The sequence below is a fragment of the Pteropus medius genome, unplaced genomic scaffold (genome assembly GCF_902729225.1).
Source record: "Pteropus medius unplaced genomic scaffold, Ma_sr-lr_union100, whole genome shotgun sequence".
In the NCBI taxonomy this organism is placed as follows: Eukaryota; Metazoa; Chordata; class Mammalia; order Chiroptera; family Pteropodidae; genus Pteropus; species Pteropus medius.
In genome coordinates this window covers 18,426,229-18,443,464 of record NW_024351730.1, presented here as the reverse complement: position 1 = coordinate 18,443,464, position 17,236 = coordinate 18,426,229, and the positions used below count along the sequence as shown (strand labels likewise).

At 34.3% G+C, this 17,236-nt stretch overlaps 1 non-coding gene across 1 annotated transcript; it reads right to left on the bottom strand.

Annotated features, from left to right (window-relative positions):
- Positions 1-1,509: 1,509 nt before the first annotated feature.
- LOC120588512 (5S ribosomal RNA) lies at positions 1,510-1,628 on the bottom strand. Its single transcript, XR_005649253.1, has one exon. It is a non-coding gene; the product is annotated as a 5S ribosomal RNA (ribosomal RNA).
- Between the last annotated feature and the right edge of the window lie 15,608 nt (positions 1,629-17,236).

Genomic DNA, 17,236 nt, shown 5'->3' with positions numbered 1-17,236 from the left:
TAGGTACCATGCGTGGCCCAGTGGAACAGCCTCCTTAGTCTCCTGTGCCTGGTGCTTTAGGGTTGTCTCTTATGAGGGCTGTATGTGCTCTTTTGTTGTAGATGAACCTTGATTGCTGTTGGGACATCAGTGGGTGGGATTTACTCTTAGGCTGGCTGGCTGTGAGCATTGGCCATGTCCATAGCATACAAGCTGCTATGTGTGGGCTGACCTCATTGATTGAGATTTACCTCAGCAGGCTCATGTGCTTGTTGAAGCCACCTTTTGGGTGTGCCACTTGTGGGGCTAATGAGATGGGGATCTCTTGTGGTCTGATGCCAGCCTCTGGGTCTGTTGGTTATGGGGCCCCTTAGGAGGAACTTTTGTACAGACCAAGGTCTGCTACTTCCTGTGACTGTCCTGGGGCTACCTGATTGGAGCTGCTAGTCTTTCTGAGGTTGGTCACTGTTAGTTTAGCCTAGGAGAGACTACATGGTGAAATGAGGCCAGCTGCCACCAGTACTGTGCCTGGGGCAGCTTAGCAAAAGGTCCAGGGCACCCTAGGGCCTGAGGCTGCCTGCCAGCAATCTGTAAAGATCAGCAGCTAAAGGAGTTTCAGGTGGTATGTGAGTTAGGTGAGGCGAGGTCACCAGGCTGGGGTGAGTGGTATTCCCCAGATTAGTGAAGATTTGGATTTGGTGTCAGTGCTGAGCCTGTGGACATTTGCAAAAGTCTCAGATCACACCAAAGCTAGCTGTCGCCTGCCTTAGACCTGTAGACTCTTGAGATTTGTTCAAGAAATACTGCAGCTCAGGCTGGGTCTGGTTGCTTGCCACCTGAATTACGTCTGGAGGTGCGAGAGCTGAAGCATGTTGATTGGTACTAAAAGAGACTGCTGCTGAGGGAGTTGGTTAGGGTTTATTGCTCAGCCACTAATATGACTATGCCAATGTACGAGTTAAATGAGACAGGGTCCCAGGGAGTCACCAGGTGGAGCAAGCAAAGCTTACCAAACCAATGCAGATTCAGAATTGGCCATTTTGTGGGAGAGTGCAACACAGGCAAGATAGCATCTGCCTGTAGGCTGCAGAGAAGGAATAGTCAACATAGGAATAATGGCAGGTGTCCCTCCAGCCCTTTGCCTGAAGCCACAGAACTCAGTCTTTTCCTGTATGTCTCTGGTGCCTCTCAAGCTGCCATCCTTCCACCGGAGCACAGGGGGAATGCCTGTGATGTTTGTGCGCAGGCTCTTTAAAATAACGTTTGGATTTCCCGCAGCCTTCCATCTCACCTGGACTGTTAGAATTTCCACTGACTTTTATAGTCAGATTTTGTGGGCACTCCTCTTCTTGGCATTGTAACCCTGGTCTGGGGCACCTTGAAGTGTAATTGGGGACTCTTGCTTCTCCAGTGGGACCTTCACATCCAAGATAGCACTCCGGATGCTCAACAGCTACATGTGGGTTTGGGGCAAGCCTGTTTTGCATCTCTGCCTCTCCTATCAGTCTTTTTTTTTTTTTTTTTTTTAAACACCTACAGCACCTGGTCTTCCTTGGTGGTCTCCCATCCAAGTACTAACCAGGCTCGACCCTGCTTGGCTTCTGAGATCAGACGGGATCAGGCGTATTCAGGGTGGCATGGCCGTAGACCCCTCCTACCAGTCTTGATGTGGACTCTTCTTTATATGCTTAGTTATAGGAGTTCTGTTTAGTTAGTCTTCAGATGGTTCTCCACTTCGATTGTTCTATAATTTAGTTGTAATTTTAATGCGGTCATGAAAGGAAGCAAGCACAGTATTTATCTATCCTGCCATTTTGACTGGACTCCCAAGAACTCTCTATTACTTTTTTCATTACTAATCTATATTTAATAGAAAATGTCTATTATCATCTGCATTTATCTTTATTTTTTCCCACATCTTTTCTCCTACAAATAAAATCACTACATTTAGTGAGAATTGTTTCTTCCAGAGAACAATAATGAGTTGTAATGTTAATATAGTGATTTAGAGTTCAGAAAAGGCTTTTTACAAACAAGATGTCAGTTGATTCTGTGAGATTGGTGGAGCAGGGTATTACATTTTTGCATGAATGAAAAAAAGACTAAGAAGTTAAGTAACTTTGGTAAATATTATTTTCCTTTTATGCTCAGAGAAATGAAAGAAGGAGCTTAGTAAGTATGGATTAGAGAGACATGGGGCAAACTAGAGAGCTAGTGAGAGGTTACACCAGAAAGAAAATTCTAGAATATGACATAGTAAGGATTACAAAAGTATTTTGAAATAAATAGTACTTTTTACATTATTTTATATCAGAAGTAATACTCTGGAACATTATTTGTTTGCTTCTAGTTTATGATTTTAGCTTCAATATTTTTTACTAAATGCACCATCCAAAGGGCATATTGGTTTAATAAATGTGTTTTTAAAATCAATTTGCATTTTATGGAAGACTTTATCAATGATTAATGAATGAGAAAATCATAGTTCTCTGCTATTCAACTTACAATAAGGGATAATAATGGATACATAGATTTTAAAAAAATAAAAAATGCAGAAAAGTACAAAAAAGTAATATTAAAATACCAGTATTTCCACCACTATAAATTTAAAACTATTGTTTTTCATATTTATCTAATCTTTTATTAATAAATGTATGAAAATATTTCAGATAAGTTTGAAATGACAAATGACACCATTCCCAGTCATATTTTTTTCTTTCTTCTTTCCCCAAAGCAACTACTATCAAAATTTTGGTATACGTGGAAAAGTATAACACATAGCATTATTTCCTTATATCTCTTAACGTTGTGCCATTTTGCATAGATAGCATCAGCATTGTGCATAATATTCTGCAATACAGTTAGCATCTTTTTTTTATTAAACATATTTGTTGAGTACATATTATGTAACACACACCATTGGAGGTGAATGAACAAATATGGATTTCTGCTTTCAGTGCACTTATATATTTGAGGGCTAGAGGAAGAGAAAAACTAAAGAAATGAATATACAATATGTCAAAAAGTTATGAAAAGTAAAGCAGAGTTAGGGAATGGAGTATACCAAGTGAAAGTGTGGGGGTAGTATTGCTATTATAAATGAAATGGCTCTTTACTGGTAAATTGAAATTTTATTAAAAGTCTTGAGGAAATGAGAGATGTGGACAAAGGATGTTTGGTTTCCAAGCTGAGGAAATATAAGATGTAAGTAAGCAAGACTTGAGGCAGGAATGTACAGGGATTGATGCTAGTGTTAAATAGTTGGGGGATAATGGTACAAAATGAGAACAGAAATATAGTAGGAATTGGATCTTGAAAAATAACTATATTTACCATCGACAGGACACTTTTAAGAGTGAGAGGAAGCACTATTAATAACTGGATTAGGAAAACAAACATAAAACAGGACTCTCTTGGGCAAAGCGGGATTTATAATCACACTATGTTGTAAGGTTTTAAGTTAAATTGAAATGACAAAAGCCCTGGTTTTGTTTAGAGTTGTTATAATCTAGCCCCCAAATTAGTGAGATTTCTCTGTTGTGTTGAAAGTAGACTGAAGGGAAGAAGAGTAGGAACTGGTAGACGCGTTAAGAGGCAACTGCTATGATCCTGGCAAAAACGATGATGGCTCATTCTAGAGAGATAGTAAAGTGAATGAGAAGTTGATTTCTAGATGCTAGGTTTATTGACAGATATTTTTCTATGTTTTTTTTTTTTTTTAAAATCGGTGTGTATGTGTGTATGTGTGTGTATGAAAAGACTTATCCTAATTTCAGGAAATAATTTCTATGTAATAGTTCTGTCATTTTGATTTGTATATAATTTTTTCTGAATACTAATTTTTTTTTTGTTTATGTAGTTAACTTCCTCTACAAGTTTGTTAAAATATTTCGGTTTTATTTATAGTTATTTTTTATTATTTATTATTATTATTCATGCTTACAGCACCTGGTCTTCCTAGGTGGTCTCCCATCCAAGTACTAACCAGGCCTGACCCTGTTTAGCTTCTGAGATCAGACATTGGATATGTTCAGGGTGGCATGGCTATAGACCATGGACAGTGGTTCCACTGGGACGCGAACCCAGGCCCCTCTGCGTGTAAAGCAGACATGCTAACCACTACACTATGGAACCACATCGTATTTGTAGTTATTTTATCTGTTCAATAACTTATGTAATTAAACACAATTGGGTAGTCAAATTTAATAATAATTTACTCTAATGTTATACTTTTGTGTCTTTAAAAAAAAACCACCTGAACCCAATAACTTATAGATTTGTAATTAATAGCTTTGCTTTTACATCTTTACTCTCTTAGAAATTTATTTTTGTCGTGTGTGTGTGTGTGTGTGTGTGTGTGTATGTAGCAATTCACTTGTATCAAAAACCTTTATTGAATAATTTGAATGCCTTACAGTATTTGAGATTCCCATGTTAGCATTAATCTGTGTTCAATCTATTTTTTCTCACTGATCTATTTGTCTCTTTCTGTATGAATACACCACTCTTTTAATTTGCTAATTTTATAATAAGCCTTGATAACTGGTAATTTCCACTACTTTATTTTTATTTTTTAGAATTGTATTCGTAATTCTTTATGTCGTTATTCAACTATATGCATTTTAGTATCAGTCAAATTCTGTAAAAAAATCTAGGATTTTCATTAACATTGAGTGGAATTCATAGATTTACTATGGGAAAATTGGCATGTTCAATTACTGAGTTTAATGTCATCTCTCAAGTTTATTACTGGTATGGACATTATTTTTTCTATTTAATTTTTTATCTGTCATTATTTATGACTAGGGATAGTACTTTTTTTTTCTTTTTTTTCTTTGCATATTTTAGTATGTTTAGAATTGTACTTCTATTTCCTTCAGGCCAAAATCCAAACTCTTCTGTGCCATCCTACCTGTATAGTCTCATATTATGAACTCTCATACCCTTTACTTCTCAATTCTATTTCCTGCTTTCCTAAAGTCAGAGAAATTTTATGTATCCATATTTTTGACCATGACAATATATTTGGATAACTTTTCTCTCACTTTTTCACCAACATTCAAGTGCACTTTATCACATATACTGCCTAACTAGGATAATTTAACTTACCTTATATGATTTTGTTTATATGTAATTTCTTGTCAGCTTTTCCCTTCCCTTGTCATAATTTTTCAGTTCCTTCTCTATAGTCCATAAAATTCTTCACACTATATATGTTGACGAAATATATATCTGTCATTTTCCCACAGAAACCCAGAATCACTAATCATATGTAGGCTTTTTATTTCAAATTAATATTTTATAAATATTTAATAAAATTTTATTAACATATAAAGCAATTACATATGACGTATGTATCTCACATAAAATAATTAGCATGGGATGTCTTTCAAATATTTGATTATTGAATAGGTATATATCACTGGGTCTAGACCCAAAGCCAGATTTTTATCTCATGACATAAGAAAAAGACTATAATCTTATCAAAATACAAAATTTATCTAGTATTTTTGTCTATCTTGGGCTCCTGAAACTGCTGTTTCACTATACCGTTATTAGTCATATTATGATTATTCATGCTTATGCCAAAACTTTTCTTGATAAATCAATGTTTTTTGAACATTTTGAAAATATTAGACAATATTTTCTTGCTAAAGTATAGGATCATGTCTATTAGATACCTGTTGAATTTTCTCAGCCATGTGAGCAAATCTGCAATTGCTCCACATGCCCCTTTATTTTGGAGCCATGCCTTGTAAAGTTGAACAGATTAAAAAAAAAAAAAGAACAGACAAGACATTTTGGTTTCAAATATGATTTACTGTGATAAGTCTAGATTCAACCTGAATCTAATCTTGGTAATAGGTTAGTGGTAGCCCCCTGAGAACTCATCATCAGGAATAGAACTGTAACAAATCAGGTTTCCCAGTCAGAATTTCTATGTCATCTGCTCTATGTCCATTCAATGCTGAACACTTCCCTTATACTAAGGAATCCTGATTACAAGAAGGGGAATTTCTTTTTGAATTAAAAAAAAAAAAAAAAGTTTTTTAGTGAACAAATAAGCACAATTAGAGATATCATCTTGCAGATCATTCCAGCTTGAATTATTGCCTCTTCTTCTTAAATAGATCTTATATTTAAAACTTTCCATGATTTCTTCTTAAAATTTAAGTGTCTTGTTTAAGTATTACCTTGAATAGGTTTTCAAAAGATTAAAATTTCTTCTCTTTTGAGCTATACCGATTTCATTGTTTAAATTAGTTTTAACGTAGCATGTTCATTGGAGTTTGAGAAGTTCTTTACACAAATTTTTAAAAATTAATAGATGAACAAACGAGACAGGTGGGGACAGAGGGAGTCAGCTCTACTACTTTAGAAATGTCAAAGAATATGGCTTATGTATGTGACCAAAATGTGCTTCCTAAAGTCAAACCACATAAATAGACACTGATCCAAGGCAGTGCTGGGCAACTCTAGGCCTCCCGGGCAGGAAGAGCAAAGCCTTTTTGGCTGAACACTTCCTGTAGTTCAGAGTACACCAGAGAAAATGCTTTTCATGGGCAGGCAGTTATACAAGAAATAAAAGGAGGAGAGAGGTTAACCTTGGCATTCCCAGAGTCTATTCCCAAATTTACTCAGGTGAAATGTAGTTCTTCCCTTGAAAGGATTAAATAATGGTGTGGAGAAATGACAAGGGAGTTACATTAATGGGTGTTTCTCCAAGCTAAAACAGAAAGTTGGGAGAAAGAAGATACCTCCAACAGTATTTATGTCATTCATTTTGCAGTGAGAATAGGGAACAATTAAAACCTGGTGAATTAGGCCACATTTTACTGCCCAGGCTAATTTACATTTACAATTAGCTTTGGCTTCTGATCCTTGCTTTCAAAACATGGCAGCCTCAAGGCTAGTCATCAAAGCAAAAACAGGATCACTAATCTAACTGTTCCTTGTAACTAGCAGATCCTTCAGCAATTTTATCTCCAATTATACCTTAGTCATAATTTGATTAAATATAATTTTTTGGTAACATTGCATAATGATATCATTAGCTTTATCCATTTAATGGCTCACCAAAGTATAAATTGGAACACTGTCCTGCTAAATGCTTGTTCCCAAGAATTTCAGTGTCTAAAGAATTAAAGTTATTTTTGCATTGTTTTTCTGATTTTATTTTATTTTATTTTATTTTTTTAAATGCTAGTTTATTTTTTTCATACTATATATACATGATTTTTTTTTAACATTTTATTTTTTTATTTTCCCCCTTCCTCCTCTCCACTCCCTTCTGGTAATCACTAGTCCATTGTTCATGTCCATGAGTCTCTGTTTGTTTGTCCTGTTCATTTGTTGCTTTTAGGTTTATATCTCACATATGTGATATCATGTGATTGTCAACCTTTTTGGTCTGGTTTATTTCACTTAGTCTGGCTTATTTCACTTAGTATGATTATTTTGCTTAGGTCCATCCATGTTGATGCAAATGGCAGTATTTCATCTCTTCTTATGGCTGTGTAATATTCCATTGTATATATGTACCACAGCTTCTTTAGCCAATCATCTATCGTAGGATACTTTGGTTGTTTCCATGTCCTGGGCACTGTGAATAATGCTGCTATGAACATCGGTGTGCAAATATCTTTTTGAATATGAATTTTCAAGTCTTTGGGGTAAATGCTCAGTAGAGGGATTGCTGGATCATATGGTAGATCAATTCTTAGTTTTGTGAGGAATCTCCTTACAGCTTTCCATAGTGGCTGTACCAATTTGCAGTTCTTAAAGAATTAAAGTTTTATCTGAACAATTTACGACACCTGAAAATTAGAATAATGATTTAATATGCGTATTCAACTTTTATTAAATTCATTCCAGATCCCATTCTTTCCTCAGTAGCTATGCTCTCTGAGCTTTCTTTCATGTTGATAAATAGATAAGATGATAGATGATAGATAAATAGATAGATAGATAGATAGACAGATGATAGATATTCTAGTCATACATTGATATTATAATTTACATTCTTTTAAGGTTTTTTTGGGAAGGGCTCAAAGAGTTAATAATGTTACTGGATAGCCCATCAACTGCACCAGTTTTAATTCCTTAAGAAAAAAATAAAATAAAAAGGCACCCTCCTAGTCCAGCTGACTTTTTAGACAAATGTGGATTAAGTGTAAAAAAAATATAGCATGAGTACAGTATCTGCATACAATCTACTCAAACAGCCTGTTCTTTCAATTGCATGTTGAGCTGTGGCATTTTATGCCTTCTAAACACACCTTTCTCTGTGAATTTTTTGTTAGCAACTCACTGAAGAGATACCATTGTGAAAATTATCACTGACACAACACAAAACCCTTAAACATTGTTTAGATGAGAGATTTTAACCACATTAGGTGAGGGAATAAAGGAGCTAGAAAATAGACATAGTTCGGACTTCATCTTGCTGGGCTCACCAATGGGAAATATGCTGAAAATGTCACACTTCCAGATTTTGATAAATTAAATGTTTGTTTTTTATAGTATAGATTTCAAACTTTGTTTTATATTGGCTACTTTTCTGTTTGCTTACTATTGCTTCAAGATGATACACATAACTTTAAAAGCAATGGGTATTAAGTTTTCTGTGGAGGCTGAGATTCAGCATGGTCTTAAGATCAGTGCAGTTTTTTAAAAAGTATTCTCCGTATCTTAGAAAGTCATTGCGTTATTAGTACACAGATCATTATTCTAAGTTCAATTTATAAGGGTGTTATGTGTGATTTATAGTATTCTGCAGCATATTAAATAATACTTCTTAATATTACTGATAAATTGCTTAAATATCTTTGCATAGTCTCACTATGGAATCACCCACTTACAAATAGCAGTTCAAATTTATATGTGGTTGCCTAGAAAGTGAATAATGCAGCATATCAATTTACAGTTTTAACTAGAGTCTGATTTTTCCTCTTCTAAGAGTCCATTATTCAAACTCATTGCCTGATTATATTTTTTTTCTTCTTCTTTATCGTCTTCTTCGGCCTTAAAGAGATCATTTATAGTGACATAGAAACACTTATACTTGCTTTTAATCTTACGGAACATACGACTTTCAGTTTCTGGTGAAACTTAAAGCTCTATATAAAATGAAATGAAGTGAATTTTTAAAAAAAATTCATGTGGTCTCACTTTCTACAATTACCCTTTTAAGAGGGTTACAGTAATCGAAAACAGATTAAGTATATTTATTACCCCTAATCTTAAATCATTTCTCTCACTTTTTAATACATTTTTTATATGGACAAAAGTATATGTGGAAGAGAAAATTTGGATTGCCATTACAGAAAGTCTTCTTTATCTAAATCAGATCCAATAAACTATTGGTATCTTGTGAAGAAAGAACTTCTCCTAGAAAATGTTTATATCTAATTCCATTAACAATTTTTAAGACTCACTAATCTTATTTTTAATAATTTCTTAGTTAAGAAATATTGTATTTAAGGTTATAGGAGATATTACATAAAATTTAAAAATGTCAGCATATTTTTTCTACTTCTCCTTTGTTACTCAGTTTATGCTATTAATAAGATTTTCATGTGATGATATGTATAAAAAGAGGTTCTATCCATTCTATATTTACTAGAGGGAGACAATGGAAAACACCAGAGATCAATTTAGATTAAGGGACAGGACTTTTTTTTTTTTTCTAATTCTTTAATGGCACTCTTTATGAGCAAGCTGCTTAAATTCTGTGTATTTGAAAAGCAAAATTATCTGGTTCAAGGTAGAATTCTCATGGTTTTTCTAATTCTATGAAATAGGAATGCACAAATTAATAAACTTTTTTTAAGTCAAATATTCATGAAGGTCAAGTTGTAAGCTATTTAAAGCTAAATCCTCAGTTTCATATGCCTATGAGGCACCTGGACAATTTGAGAATTTAATGATAGTATCTCTTCATCCAAATTTCACAATGCAATGAATTAGGTCAGAATTTATAAATTGGTACTAGCTGAACATTTCTGAAATGGCCCATCATGTAGAAAGTGCCTGATGTTTATATTATGCTTGATTGAAAAAGAATTCCAATAGCTACACATCAACTCCGTGTAAATAAAGAGGAAGTAGAGTGACAATTTAATAGCTCTGGGTAGATTCAGTCAATGAACTCGTGAAGTGGCTTAGAGAGCCACTTAAGTTATTAATAAAAAGTCTAGAGTAAAAGTGATAGATATGAACTAAACTCTACAGACAAAAGAAGCAGAAGAAAGTCAGAGGTAATTCTACTAGGTAAAAGCTAACCATTTGCTTCGCAATTTGTTAATTTTCACTGCTATGTTTATTTGATGACTGCATGGTTCTGAAACACCTATGTTGAGATCAAGATCATAATTTATGCCAAGTAAATCAGAATAGCTATTTGATAGGAGAATTGTTACATGCTTTATCAATTTGGCCTTGTGGGACCCTTTAAGGAAAAGGCAAGTTCGAAACATTTTTAATTCAATCTAAGATACTTTGCCCCTAAGTCATTTCCAAAACTAAAGACACCTTGGCCTTAATTTCCTAGTTTATATTATGTTTGTTTTTTATATCAAAGGCATGATATAATCTTCTAGATAAAAGCTGATAAATGCTTGAATATTCTTTGACTTTTTATCTTTGAACTTCAAATTGAATTCTAGCAGTTGTTTGAATGAATGCTGGTTGTTATTTATGGTTCATTTTTTTTTTATAATAGTAAAGTAATAAGGCATTGGTATAGAGTGGAAAAGATATCAAGAAATTGAAGGTCACCAGTAACAGAGCTCCAACAACAAATAGTGCAACCAGTAAAATTTCTCCAACATTTTATAAGAAAGCAATATATAAATTTATAAATTCCTCTGAATTGTTAATTAATGACCTGCATATATTTTATTCTATGATGATTTCTATGCTGTAATTCTGAACATTTAGATAATTTATCTAAATAGAAAACCTTTTGTATGTATTCAACGGATTATTTAGTTATATGAATATTTTATTTTTTCAAGTGTATTATAGTCTTGACCACAACAACCATATATATTGCTTCTTTGAATACTCCTATTTCCTGGTATAATGCTGAGCACTTAAACTTATGACAGAGTAACAACTACTAACCAAACCACTATTAAAACAATGATTAGTGGTTAAATTGGTCATGCTTAGTTAGATTTCCTGTGTGTGTTTATAATTATTTGACTGCTGTGGATATTAGTAAAGATATCATCCATATAGACTTGCTAACATAGCTACCATTATTTTTCCATAGTTATATTGAATGTGACATGACTATTTTATTTTCTTTGGCTTATTTTCATCAGCTGTTAGAGTTGGTTATAATGTACATATTTTTCAGTTTACTTTGGTAGACTATCTCGAAAATCTTCCATTTATCCTTCCAGAGCAAATCTCTATACTTCTCCATTCTGTACAATCATCTGAACACTGACCCAAAGGATATATCAAATGACTCCTTTGACCTTCACCTTCTGATTAGGAATAGGAGGCATTGGCAGGAAATCTTAAAGATAAAATTATTGAAAGGTCAGTGTTTATATTGACAATCTTTTTTTGCTAGATGTGTTTAGTTTGGCTGCATTTTTCTATTAAAGTCCACAGCTTCTCTCAAAGATAATTCTTTCTCTGTGTTCTATAAACAATCCTTCTTCAACAGTCAGACCCAGGGTAGCAATAGTCCTCTTGCTATTACTAATCTTAGGATACTATACCATTCCTTGTTGCATTTTCCTAAATAATGTTCATACCTTAATAAATTCTCTTTTTATTAAATTCTCATAAAATTATCTAATTTGAGTTTATCGTCTGTTCCCTGCTCATAACTAGACTTCTATGAAAGATGGCAGCAATTATGAACCCTACCACTTAATTTTTTCACATTCCATCTTCCAGATGACTTAGTTGCTTCTCGCTAGTAGAGAAATATCTGCAATTAGAACTCTGGAAATGAATTTCTCCAGTAGAGCCTTCCCACTTCTGGTTAAATGGAGTAATAAGAGCTGGGGTTGGGGAGGCGGGGAGAGAGAGAGACAGAGAGACAGAGAGACAGAGAGACAGAGAGACAGAGAGAAGGAATAGGAGGGAGAGAGAAAGAAAAGAGAAAAGAAAAGAAAAAAAAAAGAAAAGAGATAGGGAGTGTAGATGGGAGGAAAGGAGGGAGGAAGGAAGAAAGGTAAATCCACAGATTTTGGCAGCAATCACTAAAGAACAGTGATCCCTGAGAAAAAGGATACAGAGTGAGCCCTAAAATTGTTCTTTAATTTGTGAAGAAGTTAGAAACCCAAACAGAGCCCAGTCGTATTCCTGAGTTGAGGAGATAGAGCTGAGGATTCAGGAAGGCCAAAGTGGTTAGAATGTTCAAGGCACGATAGTGGGAGCAAAGAGATATGCAGAGAATGAATTCTGGAGCTATGCAAAGGGTTCTTCTCAAGTCATAAATGAGTACTAATTTGTGAAAGCATGTGACAAAAGTATTTGAGGGAGGGGAAAGAACCACCCAGAGAAAGGAACAAACAGAATAATGGCCAGTCCTCACACAAGATCAGAACTCTTATGTGTTCTCACCAGCCAAAGTGGAAAAATTCTCATAATACATGAGCTGGGGTGGAGTACTTCCAAAGGCACTGCATCCGTAGTGGTGCAAAGTTAGCTCTTTACTAAAGACCGCTCTAGTCCTGTCTAACAAAGTTTGAAAGTAAGCCTCAAAAGGCTCAAACAATTTCCAAGAAATGTAACTTAATCCCAGAATGAGGCTCATGAATTGAAGGAATACAAATATCTCTATCAAGTCAAAATTTATTATGTATAGTATCAAATAAAAATTATCAGTTATGCAAAGAAGCAGAAAAATGTGGTCCATAATGAGGAGGAAAATTAATCAAAAGAAACATCCAGAATTTTCACTAATGTTATAATTAGTAACCAAAGATATTAAAACAGTATTATAACTGTATTTCATATTTTTGTAGACTTAGAAGAAATCATAGGTATGTTAAGGAAAGACATGGATTATATAAAAACAAATAGCCCAATCAGACATCTAGGGATGAAAAAAAATCTATGTGTGAGATAATAGTTACATTGGTGAGACCAACAGCAGATTAGACACTTCAGAAAGAGATGATTAGTGAGTTCGAAGATATAGCAATAGAATCTAGTCAAAGTAAAATACACAGAGAAAAATAACTTAAAAAAATAAAACATCAATGTGCTGTGGGGCAATTTTAAGCAGCCTACTACTATGCATTTGGAGTTCCAGAATAGAGGAGGCAGAAAAAATATTTGAAAAAATAATGGTTGAACATTTTTCAAATTTAAAAGAAAAATACACTAAGGCATATTATAATCAAATTGGTTAAAACCAATGATAAAAAAAATCTTAAAACAGCAAGAGAAAATGGACACATGTACAGAGCAACAGAGATAAGCATAACAGCAGCCCTTTTATTGGAAACAATGCAAACTTTATGGTAGTGGATCAATATCTTTAATTCAAGAAAAAAACTTGTCAAACTAAACTTCATTTTCTAGAGAACATATCTTTTAAAAATGAAGGTGAAATAGAAGACAGCTACACATTTCTTTCCATAGAACTTGGCTAGTTTCTATATTTTTCAATACATTTTGGCATATATCACTTACAAATGGAGTTTCAGATACCCTGGTAGATTGGTCTGAGGGACAAAAGAGTCTTGGAAATAATCGCTTAAGATGAGCTATGTGCTCAAGTCTCTGAAGAAAAGAAGACATTTTGAATTCAGCACTGTGTCACACACAAATTTGGTTTCACCTCAGTATACATGGATTCTGGTTGAGGCCCATGTTAAAAGTGCTATTTTTACATAAATCTGCATGAGACACAGTTGGAGACAGAAAATGTTTTGCTTTGGAACCAATGTGAATAACAGAAACAACAGGAATTTTCTTCACTTAGTCATAGGATACATGACTTTAGTGCTTTGACAACTAATAATATACTAGGGCCCTCTCCTCCTAGAGTAGCATGTATTGGTAGCTGGTTTTGTGAATATAGTGGCATTCAGAGCCCAGGGTGTTCAGTACATAGCAGAGTCACTACTTTCGCTGGTTTGTTACAGGATGACGATAAATTCAGAGCAGCTTCATTTAGTGCCAATCATAATGGTGAGCAGTATCAAAGATGATTATATCAAAATGCCCTTTCTAGGCTTCTCAGGTAGCAGAGGCCTCAGCCACAGACATCCCTAAAGGAGAGAAAAACAAGAGAGGAAAAATGTGAAAACCTTATGATAGGTGTGATAAATTTTGGGGAAAACATTTATGATTGTTGTTGGGGATTTTGTCAGCTTAATAAATGATAAGACAAAGGCAGAGAAAAATTAAAATAAAAAAAGTTAATGTTAAATATAGGCATGTTCCTCAAATATCTTGGGTTCAAATCTTACTATCTTTGAAACTTAGGCAGATTTAGCTTTCTTATAGTTCAGATTTTCTCATTTGTAAAATGGGGATAATAATATGCCCTATCTCATAGGATTATTATAAGGAATAAATGAGAATATACATAAAGCTCTAAAAATATGCCTCACATCTAATTTTAAAAGTCCATTAAATTTAGCTATATTTGTAGTACAAGAAACTTAGGTTATCAAGGAAGGTTGCAGGGACCTCAATGTGACATTTGTGCAAAGTTATGAATTAATGACCTTTTGAAATTATTCTTTTTGGGAAAATGTTCTCCATGTTATCTTGTCTGGGTGGTCTCACACTGCCTGTACACATAACATCTTCTTTTTCTCCACTGCTTCTTATTGAATAGGCAAATTGGCGATAGAAGAGGCAAGATTCTCATTGTCCCTAATCTTTTTGGCACCAGGGACCGAAGCTCCTGCGAGAAGCTAACGCTTGATGATCTGAGGTAGAGCTGAGGTGGGGATGCTAGCTCTGGGAAGCAGCTGCAAATATAGATGAAGCTTTACTGGCTCGTGAGCTGCTCACCTCCTGCTGTACGGCCTGGTTCCTAATGGGCCATGGACCAGTACTGGTCTGCACCCCCAAGGTTGAGGACTCTTGGTCTAGATCATTTCTTCAATATTCAGTGGAACTCAAACCTGGATTGACTTGAAAATTAAGCCTTTAATAATATAAAAAGGGATTAGTCACAGTAATTTTTAACAAAGACATTTTTTTCCTAATGGTCTTTAAGAAAAAGAAAGTCAACATTTAGAAGCATTAAATTCTTTAACTGGTGACCTACACCTGATGCTTGCAAAAAAAATCGATATGTTAAACATAATGCAGAGATGAAATGGATCTCAAACTCATGGCTCCATCCTTTGAATGGTTGTTAGAAATGCTTAAAAATAATATTGAGATATTGAATTATTAGATAATAAACTATTGAATAATGAGCTATTGAATATTGAATTATTCATTGAATAGCTGCTATATCAATAATTAGTATATGAGCTACTGTTTTAAGTAGTACTTTTGTAAGGTCTCTCTCTACTCATTGTTTCTTTCTTTTGCTCTTACCCTAATGATTATTTGATCATATCCAAACTTTACCAGTCTTTCAGGTTCATTTCAATCCTATCTACACAACTAAGTCATCACTAATAATAGGATCCTCCTATGAATTTGTAGCACTATTGTCTCAACCTTCCATTTCAAAATAATTATATAGTTATCTGCTGCATTTTCTAGTATTAAATTTTGATATGCATATACTGACTCTGTACATGAATTGAGTTTTGTAAGAGCGAGTTTTTATTATTTTTTATTTTTATTAGTATAACACTCAATGTTCAAAGTATTGAAGTAATATCTTTTCTAATAATTGTCTCTTGGACAAATTTTACTCTCATTTCATTTCACAAGATTCACTGAAATATATACTTGCCATTATTATAGCATTTCTTGCAGATTCTAAAAAATTTAATTTTGCTTTGGAAACATTTTTGTTAAATATTCTAAAGTGTGTACATTCTCTCTTCTTCTAGTTGGCTAAAATTATAATACACATTACTTCTTCATGACCAGTTTTAAACCTCCATGTGATAACACGCCAATCTTTTCTAATTTTGAATGTTATTTGCAATCTGGATAATTGCATGCCCTTTAGAAAGTACTTGATCAGATGTCTAACTAAACGTCTCATAAAAGTTAAACTTTTCCACAAAAAGAGAGAATATGCCTCAAACACTTTAAGGATTTGTGTTTGGCACGTTCTTTGCAAGTCCGTCACTCAGAAGGAGTATATATGAGGAGTATATATGCCTTTACCTATGGCTACCAACACTTTTAATCCATAAAATAAAGTTTGTTCATATGAGAGACACTATAGTTTATGGGGTAGATGAGGTGGGTTCTTAGTAATAACCATTTCAGAGTACAAATGTTCATGCTATCTTTCTTGTTCACTTAAGAAACATATCAATCCAAGGAGTTAGATAGATGTGTCAAAAAGGATAATCTGGAGTTTATTTAAATTCATTAAAAAGGTTAATCATTTTCAATTTTGGTATTTGAACTCTCATTGGTAATACATTAGCGCTGCGCATCTCAACTGACCATGACATATGGTGCTAGCAAAGTCATTGAGAATCCATGCCCTAGGCTATCACTAGGTAAATATTAGAGGGACTGTGCACCAAAGATCTAAGAGATAAAATGTTAGAGACTGATGAGCACACTATATTTATGAATCCAGTCTATATCTGGGGCTAAGGACAGCGATAGATGCTATGCGTTTCCAAGCTTTCTCTCTTTGGCGCTCACCGCCTTGTTAATACAAGCACTTTCACGTTTTACTCTAAAGGCTTTTTCTGACTTCAGAGGCCTGAGTTAGAACAGGCCGAAAGTGCTAGGGAATTAACTACCAATGAACCTTACCAGCAGCTCACAAATGACAAATGGGAATTGAAGCATAAATGCCTCAACTCTCTCTGTCATCTCATTGTAAAACTCTAGGGCATATATCTCACCCTCTACTGAAAGTACCAAGCCAGATGGAATCCTAGTTGTCCATAGCATTAACCTGCTCAAATACTCTATATTGGCTTCTTTCCCTTCCTTACCTTAGTTCTCCATTCTCTTGGGATTTTCATTCAAACTGCTTATACATAAGCCCTAATTTCACAGTTAAGCTTCTGGGAGAACCCAATATAAGCCATACACCAAAAATGATGATCTTTTCTTAGCATTAACCATTCCAAGAGCTGCCACACTTGAGATCTTGCGTGGAAAAGAT